This window comes from Balaenoptera ricei, chromosome 4 (assembly GCF_028023285.1).
Source record: "Balaenoptera ricei isolate mBalRic1 chromosome 4, mBalRic1.hap2, whole genome shotgun sequence".
NCBI classification, from domain to species: Eukaryota; Metazoa; Chordata; class Mammalia; order Artiodactyla; family Balaenopteridae; genus Balaenoptera; species Balaenoptera ricei.
This window is the reverse complement of record NC_082642.1, coordinates 20,623,110-20,638,214: the sequence shown is the minus strand read 5'-3', so window position 1 is coordinate 20,638,214 and position 15,105 is coordinate 20,623,110. Positions and strand designations below refer to the sequence as shown.

At 40.6% G+C, this 15,105-nt stretch overlaps 1 protein-coding gene across 2 annotated transcripts in view; it reads right to left on the bottom strand.

The window, feature by feature from the left end:
• Positions 1-14,242, bottom strand: part of STAG1 (STAG1 cohesin complex component) — a 433,060-nt gene extending 418,818 nt beyond the window's left edge. Inside the window, exon 1 of one of the 2 annotated variants that reach the window (XM_059920266.1) lies at positions 14,009-14,242. The gene's annotated coding sequence lies outside the window, so the exon portion shown is untranslated. The remainder of the gene's footprint in view (positions 1-14,008) is intronic. The other variant, XM_059920267.1, reaches the window with a different exon arrangement.
• Between the last annotated feature and the right edge of the window lie 863 nt (positions 14,243-15,105).

The window sequence follows — 15,105 nt, the reverse complement described above, 5'->3', positions numbered from 1 at the left end:
CTTCATCGCGGTGCATGGGCCTCTCACTATTGTGGCCTCTCTTGTTGCAGAGCACAGGCTCCAGACGCGCAGGCTCAGTAGTTCTGGCTCACGGGCCTAGTTGCTCCGCGGCATGTGGGATCTTCCCAGACCAGGGCTCGAACCCGTGTCCCCTGCATTAGCAGGCAGATTCTCAACCACTGTGCCACCAGGGAAGCCCTGTCCTGTACTATTGCAGAATATTTAGCCACAACCCTGGTCTCTACCCACTAATGCCAGTAGCATACACCATCACCCCCAGCTGTGGCAATTGAAAGTGTCTGCAGATTGCCAAATGTCTCCTTGGAAACAAAATATATAACCCACAGTTGAGAATCACCGAGCTAGAGGGATGTTTCTTAAATGTTTCTCTGCTTAGAACTCTCCAGTGACTTCTCATTTTACTTTTAATAAAATCTGCAGTCCTTAGAGCCTTGCTCACCCAAACGTATCCTATGTAATCCAGATTCTGGCCTACCCCTCTAACCTCAGGTGAAGCCACTATATTCTTCCTGCATTATGCTCCCTCCATAACGACCTTTCAGTTCCTAAAATACCACAGCCATTTCTGCTATAGAGATTTTGCCTTTGCTCTTCCTTGTGCCTGAATCATTCTTGCCAGGTTATGTGCAAGCTCAGCTTAAATTTAACATCCTCGAAGATGCCTTTCCTGACTCTGTTTAGCATCTCATTATTACCCATCACAGTACCTCACTTGTTCCCTTTACAGCTTTTAACACAGTGTGTGGTTATTTTGTTTACCTGATTATTGACTGTCTCTCACATGAGGACAAATACCTTGTCTGCCTTATTTCCAGCATCTAGGCAAAATGAAATGAACAAATTTATTAACTCGAGAACCTTAAATACTAGATAAGTTGGTATCAATAACTTCAACTCCACCCCCCTCTCATTCCCCACCTATATTTATTATGATCATTCCCTTGAAGTGGAGGGAGGAGAGGGGAGGGGAGAGGAAGAGACTAACAAAGCCCTCATCCATAAAGTATCTTTGTCGTCATCATGTTCTCTGAAGCACTGGGTGCAGATTAAATGACATATGTAATGAATCTAAAGCACTTGGATGGGTGTGGTAAACAACCTGTATTCAATAACTGATGGCTTTGTATGTAAAGCACCAAGCACAACACCTATACAGATAACTGAAAAATGACAGTTCTCTTGCCCCTTTTAATATTACTCTACCACCAGCTCGCCCTGAATACAGTAAGAATGTAATTTTGCACCTAAGAGATACCTCTCCCCTTCCAGGCCTCCAGGAACATAACATACCATACTAGGTGTAACACAGGTTAGTCATTCATATATGTATGTTGACTGAGGAAAGCAAAATATCCGTTAACCAAAGCCAATTTATCATAAAATGACTTCAGAATTATACTTCAATTAGCTTCAGTAAACAAAATAACCATATGGATATTCAATTTCTGAGCCCAGCTTTAAATTAAATTCAGGAAAAATATAAATTACTGTTTAACAATATCAGTGTTGGTTACTAAAAATACCTAATACATCTAATACAAATACAAGTCTCCTTATAGGAAACTGCACAACTTTTAGCTAATAATTAGAACAAAATGATTTATCTTAAATTCCTTTTTAATATACTGTTTCTGACAGCATTCTGTATATGCATTTGGGGTGGGAGGTCTGAGGAAAGTGGTAAAGCAATATATTATAAAGGAAACATAAAGGCAGCCAGACTGCCAGGGTCTGAATCCCAGTTCTGCTAATTATTAGCTACGTGAACTCTGGAAAATCACTTAACTTCTCCATGCCTCAGTTTCCTCATCTGTAAACTAAGACTTAACAATACTACCCACCTCATGGGGTTGTTGTAAGGATCACACAAGTTAATGTATGTAAAATGCTTAAACAGTGCCTGGTATATAGAGAATACTGTTAACTATTAATGTTACCAATACTGTTAACTATTAATGTTATTAATGTTAACTATTAATGTTATTGTTATTTTGCTTCTTTGCATCATTATGGTTAACAGCTGCCATACTGGATAGCACATATACAAAACATTTCCATCATTGCAGAAAGTTCTATTAAACAGCACTATAACAGACTACAGGATAGTTAGAATGCCTGATGAGATAATGCATATCTTCTCTAATTTTTTAAGAAGTGCTTAGGAAAAAAACACTCTAAACCCAAAGGAGTTTTTAATCTAATAACTTTGACAGGTAACAAAGAACTTGGGTTTTGGTCTATTTAACAAGTCAAATAAAAGAGAAGTGGTGAAGGAAAGAGAGACTTTTTTAAGGATCTCTATTCGACAAGATAACAAAACAATTTTTTTATTTCCTGTCTACCTTGCTCTACTAAACACTCTCTGCAAAGGCTACCATACTTAGAAAAGGAATTTGTTATTAATTATATTCAAATATAATGATCAACATATCAAAAAAAATTTGTGATACAGTACTGTATGTGCTTCTTTAACACAGTAAACAAAAGATCTAGAGGGGGGTCTAACAGCCCAATTTTAAAGCACTGATTAGGATAAAAGATATTTTGAGATATCTGCAACATCTGTAATTTAATATGAAAATATTTCTGATTTCTATTGGTAACAAAGTTACAGCAATGCTCATACAACTGTGATTTGCTGCCTACATTCAAAGTTGAAGAAAATGCTAAATCTCAGAGGTTAGGGAAAATGAAAATATTATTTTCCCATCTAAGTTTATGAACTCCAGGTTTAAAAAAAAAAGTTGCTTAGGAGATTAGACTTTAGAGTTATAAAAACCTGGACTCAAACCCACCGCTTCCTAGCTAGGTAATATTGGGAAAAGGTACTTTACCTCCTCTGTGAAATGTGAGTAATACCTATGTAAGATAGCTGTGTTTATTATCATGCTACTCGACATAGTATTTGACACATTCTCAATAAACATGTGTACTATTATAATCAGTAACCAAGTTCTGACAGTTATGTACTTCAGAACCCTCTGTGCATCAGAAAATCAGAGCTTTGATGTCAGTTGGTCTGGGGTAGATCCCAACCATTCTTTGGTATATTTTTAAAGCTCCCAGGTGATTCTAATGTGCAGCCACTGGCCTAAGGACAAAGTTCAAACTCTAGTTTGGCACACTAGGCACTCTGGTCACTGCTTACAGCTCTATATTTTAATCACTCCTCTATAGGTAACCCCAAGCTCTTCACACACACTCAAATAATGCTTCCTCAAGAAGTGGGCTATAGTAGTGGCTCTCAAACTTCAGCCTGTATTAGAATCACTGTTAAAACACAAATTGCTGGTCTCTATCTCAAGAATTTCTGATTCAGTTGGACTGGGGTGAGGACCAAGAACTTGTATTTCTAACAAGTTCTCAGGTAATGTTAATACTGCTGAAGCAGGGAGCACAATTTAAGAACCACTGGGTTCTAGACTACATCACTACATTGTCCCTGTATATTCACCTGAAATGCCATTCCCAGCTCCATCATCCCACTCTTGCTTGGCTAACTTCCACTTTTCTTTCAAAACTTATATAAGAATTTGCCTTCAGAAAGCATTTGCTCACTTCAACAAACCACCTCAAGGCATTTATTACCTACTATAAAACTTATCTGGGGCTTCCCTGGTGGCGCAGTGGTTGAGAATCTGCCTGCCAATGCAGGGGACACGGGTTCGTGCCCTGGTCTGGGAAGATCCCACATGCCGCGGAGCAACTGGGCTCGTGAGCCACAACTACTGAGCCTGCGCGTCTGGAGCCTGTGCTCCGCAACGGGAGAGGCCGCGATAGTGAGAGGCCCGCGCACCGCGATGAAGAGTGGCCCCCGCTTGCCACAACTAGAGAAAGCCCTCTCACAGAAACGAAGACCTAACACAGCCATAAATAAATAAAAATAAATTTTAAAAAAATTATAAAAAAAAAAAAAAACCTTATCTGCCAAAAAAAACACACTACAGAAGATTCTTAATGGTATACTAACGCACAGGTTAGATATCTGCTACCATATACAGACTGTTTTGCAAGAATTGAGGGAAAAGGCCTCCTTTGGGCAGGCGAATTAGAAAATGCTGAAAAAGCAAATGGACAGTTGGTCAAGCAGAATGAAACCTGGATTTCAGCCCCCACCTAGCCCCTTGGCCATGACACCTTTATGCAGAGCACCACCAATTCCACAACCAGTCATGGCAGCCCTGGCACAGCCTACCACTAAAACACAAAGGAAGAGCCCTTAGATCGATCCTGGATTTGAGAAAGGGAGAGACGATGGGAGGAAGGGGCAATAAGTTTGTCTGGAAAGGATTTTTGGAGAAGGTTATTATCACACCTAAGTTCTGAGTCTTGAATTGCCTTCTCTGTACATCAGGAAAACAAGAACTGTGCTTTAATGTTTTTATACCCACAGTGTATGGCTCACTGTAGATGTTCAATAAATGTTTGAATGACTCACAATGACTAAAATTATATGAAGACACTTGCTAATCTATCTCTTTCTCACCAAATAAAGAAGCAAACACACACCCATAGCTGGAACCAAAAACCATAAATACTATCTAAATATTAACATATTTGGTCTGTACACTAATCAGCTAGGGGAAAGCATGAATTATTCTAATAACCTGTTGGAAGATGAGACAAAAGGGCCTACTGATAACACACTTAGGTTTTTCAAAACTAAAGTCTTTAAAATCAAAAACTTTGCATTACCTAATTCAGAATTGATTTCCTGATTATTTCAACACGGACTAAAAAATTTACAGGAATCTTGGAAACGAATTTTACAACGAAGAAATTGAGGCTCAGAGAAGTAGTGACTCAAAGACACACAGCCAGTTAGTGGTAAAGCTGTAAGTAAAACTCAAGTCACTGGCCCTATACTAGTTTTCTCTCTCCTATATCACACTCCCTTTACATTTATAAAATAAAATATTAAATATCCAAAACTTTTTTAAAAAACTCAGATTAACCCAGGTTTTGTTCCCTCTACCCCATTTTTATGAGAGGAAAAGCAGCCATCTAACCATCTTACTTTGTCTAGGAACTTAAAGAGGTAACTTTCAAGATTACGTTTTGCTTTTGGTAAAGATTCATTCCTAAGTCTCTTTGTTTCCAAAATTATACATGCAAAGCTAATATTCGTAAATAAAAATCCTGATACAGTCTTCAAATTTTCTCAATTACCAAGGAAGCATTACAATGGCTTTCCAAGATACAGTACTTTCTAAAGAAAAAAAGAGCCTGATTTTTAAAATACGTTTAACAATAAGCAGAAAACTCTGGCTATAACTCTCACCTCTCTATTAACCTGAATACCTCATCCTCTGACCTCTCTCATTAATAGTTCATTACTAAACTAGCTTTATGTACTAATAAGAACCAATTAATTAAAATTATTTGCTTCTGGAAAGTAATCTTATGACTTATCTAGATTATAATTTTATTCACCTTTTAAATTTAAGATTAATGTCTTTTGGATTTATATACAGTGTAACATAGTCTAATAGTTAAGAGCTAACTTTTTAACTGACACAGCAATCCATGAGACATGCTTTTATTACTTCCATTATACAGGTGAGAAAACTGAGATTTAGAGAGGTTAAAGAATTTGCCCAAGTTTACATGCCTAGGAAGGAGCTTAGTTAGAATTTGACACAGGCTGTGTAACTCAGGTGTCAGGAACTCTCTTGGACAATATATAATGGCTTTCTTAGCCCTTAATCATGTGATAATGCTTCCTTCATCTGTGAACATACAAACTTTTTAACTATCCCTAACAGTACAAGGTAAGGCATTTTCTTACTGAAAGTTAATTTACGCTTTAAAAATAAAGCAGAACACAGCTTAAGATATTCTTTAGCTTTTGTATCTTGCATTCTGTTGTAAGAATTTCTGCACATATGCTACCTTGTACTATCTCTACTAGAGAGCAGAGAAAGCCTACCTCTCAGTACTCTAAATGAAATAAGAAAAAATAATAACATGATATAATAGAATCGACAGAGCTTTAGAATAACAGAGGGAATCACGTACCTCAAAAGAGACAATCAGGTCATGTTCATGCTCGACTATGTATAAAACTTTTTTTCTGCCTAAGATTGAGGAGACAAGCAGTGGTGTCTCAAACCTCTACCTGAACCTTTAAACCAACTCAACAATTATGAAGAGAAATCTTGTCAGAGAGCCTAAAAATAATACAGGTAATACTTAAGTATTGTTATCTCAATTAGAAAATAAAGGGACTACCCTGAAAAACTCTTCCGACTCTTCCTGACCCATTAAAAATAATCTATCATTTGGGGGGACCTGACAAGGAGAAGGGCTTGTCCTCTTACCTCTGCACTTTATGCTTCCAAAGTATCCTGAACCTAACGCCCTCACAACATTTCAGGTAGTATCCCTATTTGTGTGTTTTGTTGCTTTGGGGTTTGGTTTTGGTTTTTAATCTCTCCCCATAAAACAGAAGCTGTTTAAAAGCAAAGTCTATGTATTTAACAACTTTGTATACTCACTACTAGTCATGAAGTAAGCACTCATATTAATATTTGCTGAAAGAATCTTAACTGGATTCCCATCACAGAGATAAGACAACTAAGGCATCTAGAAATTAAATGTTCTACTCAAGACCTCATGACTGTTATATGATAGAAAGAGAAAGAAAACCAAATCTCTGTAAAATAAACTTCAAAATGCAAAAGATTACAAAAAGCATAAATAAGGCTGAGATAAAAATGCCCTTTTAAAAGATTTAGAGTGTGGGTTCTGAAAGTAAGTCTGGGTTTAAATCCTGGCTCTCTCATTTATTAGTTGTCTGGCCTTGGAACAATTAGTCTACATAATACCGTGCCTTATGAACACCACCACTTACCAAATCTTATGGTGCCAACAATAAATGCAATAATGCATTTGCAGTAAATGAAAATACAAAGACGGTGATAACTGTTGGCTGAAGTTATCAGGAAAGATTTTACACAGATTCTACAACTCAGTGTTTGTTTTTTCTGTTTTTCTTTTCTTTGTGAGCTATATCAATTACACAGCATAATACATAAAATCTAGATAACAGTTTAAAGAATTATCAAGTGAACACTCCATGTAACTACTACTAACATCAAGAAACAGAGTACTCCAAAAACTTCTCTACAATGTGTCCCTCCCTCATCATAAACTTGAGAGGTTTAAGCAAATCTAATAAACTTAATTTAGTTAATTTAAGATTAAATAAGTTTAATCTAACCTGTAAAACAGATAACAGCAACATAATAATAACAACTTCCTCACAGGGTTACTGTAAAATATTTACTGGTACACACTCAATGAGTGTTTCTTACACATACATTATACCCCAGAACAAAGACATGGGGTGGGGGTGGGGGGGGAATATAAGTATGTAATCTAATTGGTGAGAGTATAAAACCTACAGAGAAGTACAGTGCAGAGACAGAGCTGGAAAGCTAGGTTGGGGCCATGTAAGAAATAAAAGAAAAATCTAAGCTAATAACATAGAGGAAATTGAGAAAATTCACTGGGCAGTTTTGAAAGACAATTCTCCATGGGTCTCTTGTTTTTCTGCCTATCTTGAAAACAGAGGCACTGACTGCCTTTGATCCAATCTTTTCAAGTATATTTGTAGAATCTTGGAAAAGAGAAATAGCATCTCCCTCAGAGAAAAGGAGCGGTATGCTTACAACCCATTATAAAGATTCCAGTTTCTCTAAGCTTGGGATTCCCCTCCTCTAACACAACCCAATGCATGTGCGAGTGTCACATCTTCACTCTACCGTGTACAAACTGGGGCTCCAAGATCTGACACTAATAGCTGTGGCTACTGCTATTGCTGTAATGCACTGTTCTTCATCTCTGACCAAGGAGTCTCATGACTCCATTAAACTGTAGCAGATTAACTTAGCCTGCAAGTAGGGTAAAATCTCAGAACTTTCAGTTCTTGACAGGCATTAGCACATAATCAATGTTTATTATAACTGACAGATTCCACTTCCATACTGTCAGAAAGGATAAAAAATGCAAAACTCAACTATATGCTGCCTTCAAGAGGCACATTTTAAATACAAAGGAAAAAAGAGTTTTAAGTAAATGGATGGAAGAAAATACACTACAGAAACAGTAAGCTCAAGAAAGTTGGAGTGGCTATATTAATATCAGAAAAAGCAGATTTTAAGACAAAGACTATTACCAGGGATAAAGAGGGACATTTCATAAAGCCCAATTCATCAGAAAGACCTAATAATCATAAATTCTATGTGCCTAATAACAGAGCTTCAAAATACATGAGGCCAAAATTAACAGAATTAAGGGAGAAACAGATAATTCCACAGTCACAGTTGGATATTTTAACATTCCTCTCAGCAACTGAATAGAACTATACTAAAAAAACAAAACAAACAAAACAAAACCCAAGACATAAATGATTTGAAAAATGCTACCAAAGCACCTTAATCTAATTGGTATTTACAGAATAGTACACCCAACAACTGCAGAATACATATTCTTTCAAGTGTGAAAGGTACATTTACCAAGATAAACCATATGATGAACCATAAAACAAGGTTCAGTACATTTAAAGAGATTAAAATCATACAGAATATATCTCAAGACCTCAAAATAAAATTAGGTTGGAAATCAATAACAAGATATCTAAAATAATCCCAAATACATGAAAATTAAACAACACACTTTTAAATAATCCGTGGGTCAACAAAGAAATCACAAAGCAAATCAGAAGCTATTTCAAACTAAAAGATAATAAAAATACCAAAATCTGTGGGATATTGCAGTGCTTGGAGGAAAATCTATAGCTTTGAATGCTTACATTAGAAAACAAGAAATGTCTGAAATCTATGACCACTTTAATAAGCTAGAAAAAGAAAAGCAAAATACATGGGGGAAAGAAAATTATAAAGAACAGAAACAAACGAGAGAGAAAAGACAAATGGAGAAAATTAGCAATGTTATTTTTGAAAAGAGATACAAATAGATAAACCAAGAATTAGACTGGTCAAGAAAAAAAAGAACACATTAACAACACCAGGAATTAAAGAGATATCACTACAAATCCTACAAGCAATCGAAGGATAACAAGGGAATCGTATAAACAACTCATGTCAACAAATTCCTTTAAAAATACAACAAAACTACCATAAGATGAAACAAAATCTGAATAACCCTATGTCTAGTAAAAAATTGAATTTGAATTTACCAAAAGTCTTCCCACAAAAAAAAAAAAATTTAAGTTCAAATGGTATCACTGATGAATTCTACCAAACAGTCAAGGAATATTGCACAAAGTCTTTCAGTCAGTAGGGGGAACACCTCCCCAGCTTATCTTATGAGGCCATCATAATCCTAATACTGAAACCTGAAAAAAAATCACAACTAAAGAAAACTACAAAATAATATCCCTGATGAAGAAATATCCTCAAGCCCTAACAAAATATTAAACATAAAAAGGATAATACACTGTAATCAAGTGAGGTTATCCTAGGCATCAAGATGAACATTTGAAAACCACCACTGGTGTTTGAAAACCTGTGGTAGAATGATGAGCACTTTGTTGCTAAATTTGGCTACTGCAAATATTTTTGTTCACCTACCCCAACATACAAGAATATCTCTCATCAGAAATATAAAGACATAAGTATAATTGCTAGGTTTATGGTACATGTATTCTTCAACTTACTACAAAAGTCATTTTCTTTTGCAAAATGACTATGTCCCTCCAAAAGTGGGAGTCTAATTTCCCCACATTCTCATTAACACTTGATATTATCAGAATTTTTAATGTTTGCCAATCTGATAGAAGTGAAATGATTTCTTCTTATGGTTCTACTTTGCACTCTCCCAATTACCAATGAGATTATAATTCAGCTGTGGGTTGCTATAAGTCATGATACCGCATAGGTGAGTTGCAACCAGCATTCTTAATTTTAAAAAAAGAAAAAATTAAAAACTCAGCGTGTACCACATAAAGGTTAGACATTATTTCCATGGTGTGTTTGTTTGTACTGGGTCACAACCTAAAATGTTTTTGTAACTCTGAGCTTCTAGCAAGTTAAAAGCCACCTCTAGAGCTGTTTAATTACAGCAAAACTCCTTAGAGAAATTTGGGCAACTAACTGGTACATCATTTAGGCCCACAGTACTAAAGATGTATCTTATAAAGAAGGTAGGATTGAGATGTCCATTAAGCACTAACTGGCTTAAAGAATTAGAAGAGGGAGAAGAAACCTGAAAGAAGAAATAAGGAGTGAAACAAAAAAAGGATTCTATAAAACGAACTGGTCTATGACCTACTTAAAGCTCACTTAAAAAGAATCACATTTGTCAATAAGACAAGGTTTCTCTCAGCACTAGAACATAGGAAGTTGGGATCCTATCCTCTTGACTACCAAAATGACAGAAAACTGATCCCTCCTTCTCTGTAGATACATCCTAATTCCCACCTCAAGAATCATCTCTTTCTTGGGCTTATGCAAGAGCATCCTCTTAGGTCTCTGCTTCCTACTCTTCCCTACAGAGCGTCACAGTACCAAGAATCATCTAAATTCTAGAGATTCATATTTTAATTCAGCTAACAAAGATTTTCCAAGTGCTTACTATATTACCTCTCTATTAAGAAATTAAGCTGTATCTCCCAAACAATTTTAACTCCTGGTTACAGTCTCTAAATCTTGTTATTCTTAACTAAAACTGTCCTAACTGCCTCCTCTTGAAGGTATTTTGCTTCTTGGACTGTTAAACCTCCCGCATACCATGACCAATTTCTGCTACCCTCTTTGTCCACCAATAATATCCCTACTCTATTTTAAATAACTATTCTTTTTCATAATTCCCTCTTCAAAAGTTGCTGGACCAATCACACCACAGCAAATGTCTGGTGTAATGAGTTTATGAATCTACCTGTCACTTAATAAGAGTGTGATCTTAGGCATTTAAATTTCTTAACTTCCCTGAGATTCAATCTCATCCCTAAAATGAGTAAAACAATAGGTATCAAACAATAATGAGAATTAGATAATCTCTATTGCCTTTTTTCTTTTTACTTAACTTTTTAACTTTTATTTTTAATTTCCTCTAAATGCAATAAAATGCGTTTATAGAGGGACGCACTTTAACTGAGGTACCATGAAATACAAAAAGGAAAAAGCATGAAGACAAAACCAGTATAAGTAAACTTACCAGGTGGGGATACTGCTCTGCCTATGTGCTCTTCTTGTACATCCAGATTCTAAAGAAGCAACTGTAAAGATACTTCTTTCCCCATGGCAAGCAAAATTCTAACAACCCACAATGACCCACACCCTAGTATATAACCCTCCCCTTGAGCGTGGGAGAGACCTGTAAATATAATAGAACATCTCTCCTGTGATTGTTACATGGCAAATAGATTTTTGCATATGTATTTAAGTTCCCTAATCAGTTGAGTTCACCAAAAAGGAGACCTTCCGGAGTGGGTCTGACCAAATCAGATCAGCTTTAAAAAGGGGTCTTAAAAGGGAGTCCAAAGGACAGAGACAGAGTAAGCCAGAGCAACTGACTTCTGCTTGCCTGGATGAAAGCAAACAGCCATGATGTGAAATGCCTACGTGAACATGTGGTAAGGAACTGAGAAAGGTCCTTGGCCAACAGCTAGAAAGAAGATGGCAACGTCAGTCATACAGCCACAAGGAAATTCTGCCAACAAGTAGTGAGCATGGAAGAAGGTGCTGAGCCTCAGATGAGAACTGCAGCCACAGCTAACACCTTGATTTTAGCCTGGTGAGATGCTGAACAGAGAGCCCGAAGTACCCAGATTTCTCACCTACAGAAACTGCGAGCTAATAAATGGGTGCCGTTGAAGCTAGTAAATGTGTGGTACTTTGCTATACATAAAAAGAAAACTAATACACTCCATCAACATAGGACAAAGCAGAAAAGGATAAAAAGGGGGAAGAGACATCTTTTTCTCCAGAGTGCACTGTATCTCCTCACAGATACAGATTATGAAGATATACAGATCCAGAATCAAGGGGAAAGATTAAAACTATAAAATTACATAAATTTTTACAGTTTTAGTAATTAAGAAGGGCTTTTCCATACACTGCTTGTTATACAACTACCATATAATTTATTACCTTCATTTTAGTGATAAGGAAAGAAAGGCTGGAAGAGTGACACCCCAAAGATCACAAACCTAGGGTATGTTTAAAGTAACTTCAGTCCAGGGCTCTCTCTCCCCTACCACAGCCCCCTTAAGGCTTTAAAAGAGCCATTCAAACCAACAGTACCTGTATACTGTCTTCAAGGGAAGCATTCCTAGTAACATAACAACTTCCCGTATTTCACATCTATTTAAATACCCCTTAGCTTTGTCAGAAGGTCAAAACTAAAGTGGATACTGAGAAATTTCCACTCAAAAGTAGTTTGGTTGTAAAAATGACCATGGGTAGACCATTTGAATAAACTTAATGTACATTTTGAAATGTAATGAAAAAACTTTAGCAAAACGCTTGTCGGTTTTCTAGTACTTTATTTAGATAGCAAACAATTTGTGTTATATAACTATTCTCAAAAATACAAAGCAAGTAAACAACCTTTCCGAATCTTTCACTATTTCCCCCGTTGGGCAAATTTTTTTAGCCTGAACATTTCGTACGTTATAAATATGAGAACGTGGTACAATGTATCATACAATACACAGGTTGTTTTTATTTTCACTGTTATATGTATTTTCCTAAGTGCTTCACCATCAGAATTTGCAATTTTCTTAAAAAGATACACGAAAATCTAAAAGGTGTAGTCAAATTCCACGTAAGTTACAAATCACACAACTTTTCTTTATGCCAAGTCAAATACTTTCATAAACACTATGTTTGCTAAGAGATGCAAAATAAAGTCCTTTCTAGTCACAACCACGAGAAGGAATAAACCATATATTCATCATCTTAACATCGACTTTAACAGCAAATAATTCGCTGTCGTCACATACAAACAGCATCGTTTTGAGTCTATAAGCGTCCAAAACCATCCCATGATTTATACGCCCGGGGCACGATTCTCTGCAATGTGAAGAAAATCGATAAAATTTCAAATGTTGGTGGAAGGGGTGACGTGACAATCCTAAAACCTGAAAATTTCTTAGTCCCTACAGCACACAAGAAGCACACAGTTTGCACTCTCCAATCGAGGCCCAGGTCCAACTCCAGGCACTCCAGTTTCCCAGCTCTTCACCACCCCCACCCCCCACCCCGAGAAAGGAGGGAAAACAACTTTTATTGGCCTCGTCTCCCGGGGGGCTGGCAAACTAGCGGGGCAGTGCTCCGGCCTGGACACGTTTCACAAGGAGGCCTCCGTCGGGGGCGGGGAGGGCAGACAGCGGGAAAGCCCGGCTTCGACGTCCCCTCTGCCCCAAGCGCCAGCCCCCCGCTCCACCCCACCGAGAAGAGGCCTGGGCCGGCCGCCACGCCGAGCGACCCCCCGGCCCCTCCGCCGAGGCGAGCTCGTTGTCATGTGACGCCGCCACCGCCGCTAAAACACCGCAGAAACGCAGGGCGGCGGGCGGCATTCGCACCAGTCCGTCTCGGCCCGGCCCCGCCGGGCGCGGGCGAGTCCCGAGAGTCCAGGCGGGGGGGCGGAGGGCGGGCTTGGCGGCGGGCCCGAGCGCGCCACAAAGGCTTCCGCGCCCGTCGCCGTAGTGCCTGAACGGGCGGGGGCACAATTTTCGGGGCCCGCGAGAGGGGTGCGGAGCGACCAGGGCTCCGGGGCGCCCGCCGCGCCCACAGTCGTTCCCCCCGGCTCCCGGACGGCCGGCGACCGCCGCGCCCCGCACAGGCCCGCGCGGCCTCCCTCCCCCGCGCGGGGCCCGCGCCCGGCCCGCCCGCTCCCCGATCGCGCTCTCTCGCTCTCTCCCGGCCTCCATCTTGGATCGGCGCTTCCAGCCCCCGCGCCGCTGCCGCCGCATTCCCCCTCTTTCCCGCCCCCCGCCGTCGCCGCCGCCCGCACTCACCTCAGCTGCCCATCCGGGCGCAGCCGGCCGTCGACCTAGTTTCCCCCCAAAAGTCTCCGGTGTGTTATTCCCGATGTGGGGGGGTTGTTACGGGGTGGTCGCCGGGGGTTCGGGAGCGGGGGCCGCGCCTTCAACGGAGCTGCAATCCTAACCCGCCATCTGGTGGCATTTTCCACACGCCAATGGCGCCGCTGCAGACTTGGGTCCGGACCGCCCTCTGCTGGCCGCCGTGCTTACTGCCTCGCTGACGGGACGGACCTGCCCGGAAAGGGGAGGGAGCTGAGGCGCGAGCTGGCGGCCGCGGCGGGGACGCGCGCAAACGCTTTCCTGTGGGGATTAGGCGCACGCGCGCCAGCGGGGCGGGAAACGTGGCCGCTGCGTGGCGGCCCGGCCCCCGCACGGAGCGCTGGCCCAGCTCAGCCAATCGCGAGCGGCGGATACCTCTCAGTGAGGGCGCTGTGGATGGTTCGTGGCCGCCCGAGGCGGGCGGAAGGATGGCTGCGGCAGCGCCTGCGCGCCCCGCTAGCTGAGCTGCTGCCCGCCATTTTTGGAGCTTTTCCGAGACCTGGGAGGGAAACCCGCCCCCGGCCCCTTCACCGAGGCCCCTCCCCGGGTCGTGGGACTGGCGCTTCCCCGCAGCCCCGCCCGGCTCCTGCTACCCCCATCCCCCGCCCGGGACGAGCTCTGCGGAAACGCGAGTGGGTGGCGGCACAAAACTGTGCTCCCGCCTCTCTTAGGTTTGACGAGGGCCTCAGAGTTTAGCATTGTACTAGCGACTTATTGTTGACGAGGCGCTTCCCCCGGCGCGGGTGAAAAGGTTTCGAGAACTGTTTGGGACCTCCCTCGCCGCCGATCTAGACCCAACACTGCTCGCCGCAGACCGATTGGCGTCGTCCCTGCCTCCGTAAAGCAGATCTTCTCCGTGGTGCCGGCTTTGCATAAGGCGGCAGCATTGGCTAGTTAGTGACTCAAGAATGTAGGTAGACTGGGAAAATATAGCCTCTGCTTTGGAATCAGATTTCACCTTCCACAGCCTAGGACTACTGTCAGTAGCTGTGAAATGGACGTGAAAATCCTAGCCTTTTAGCTGCCAAAAG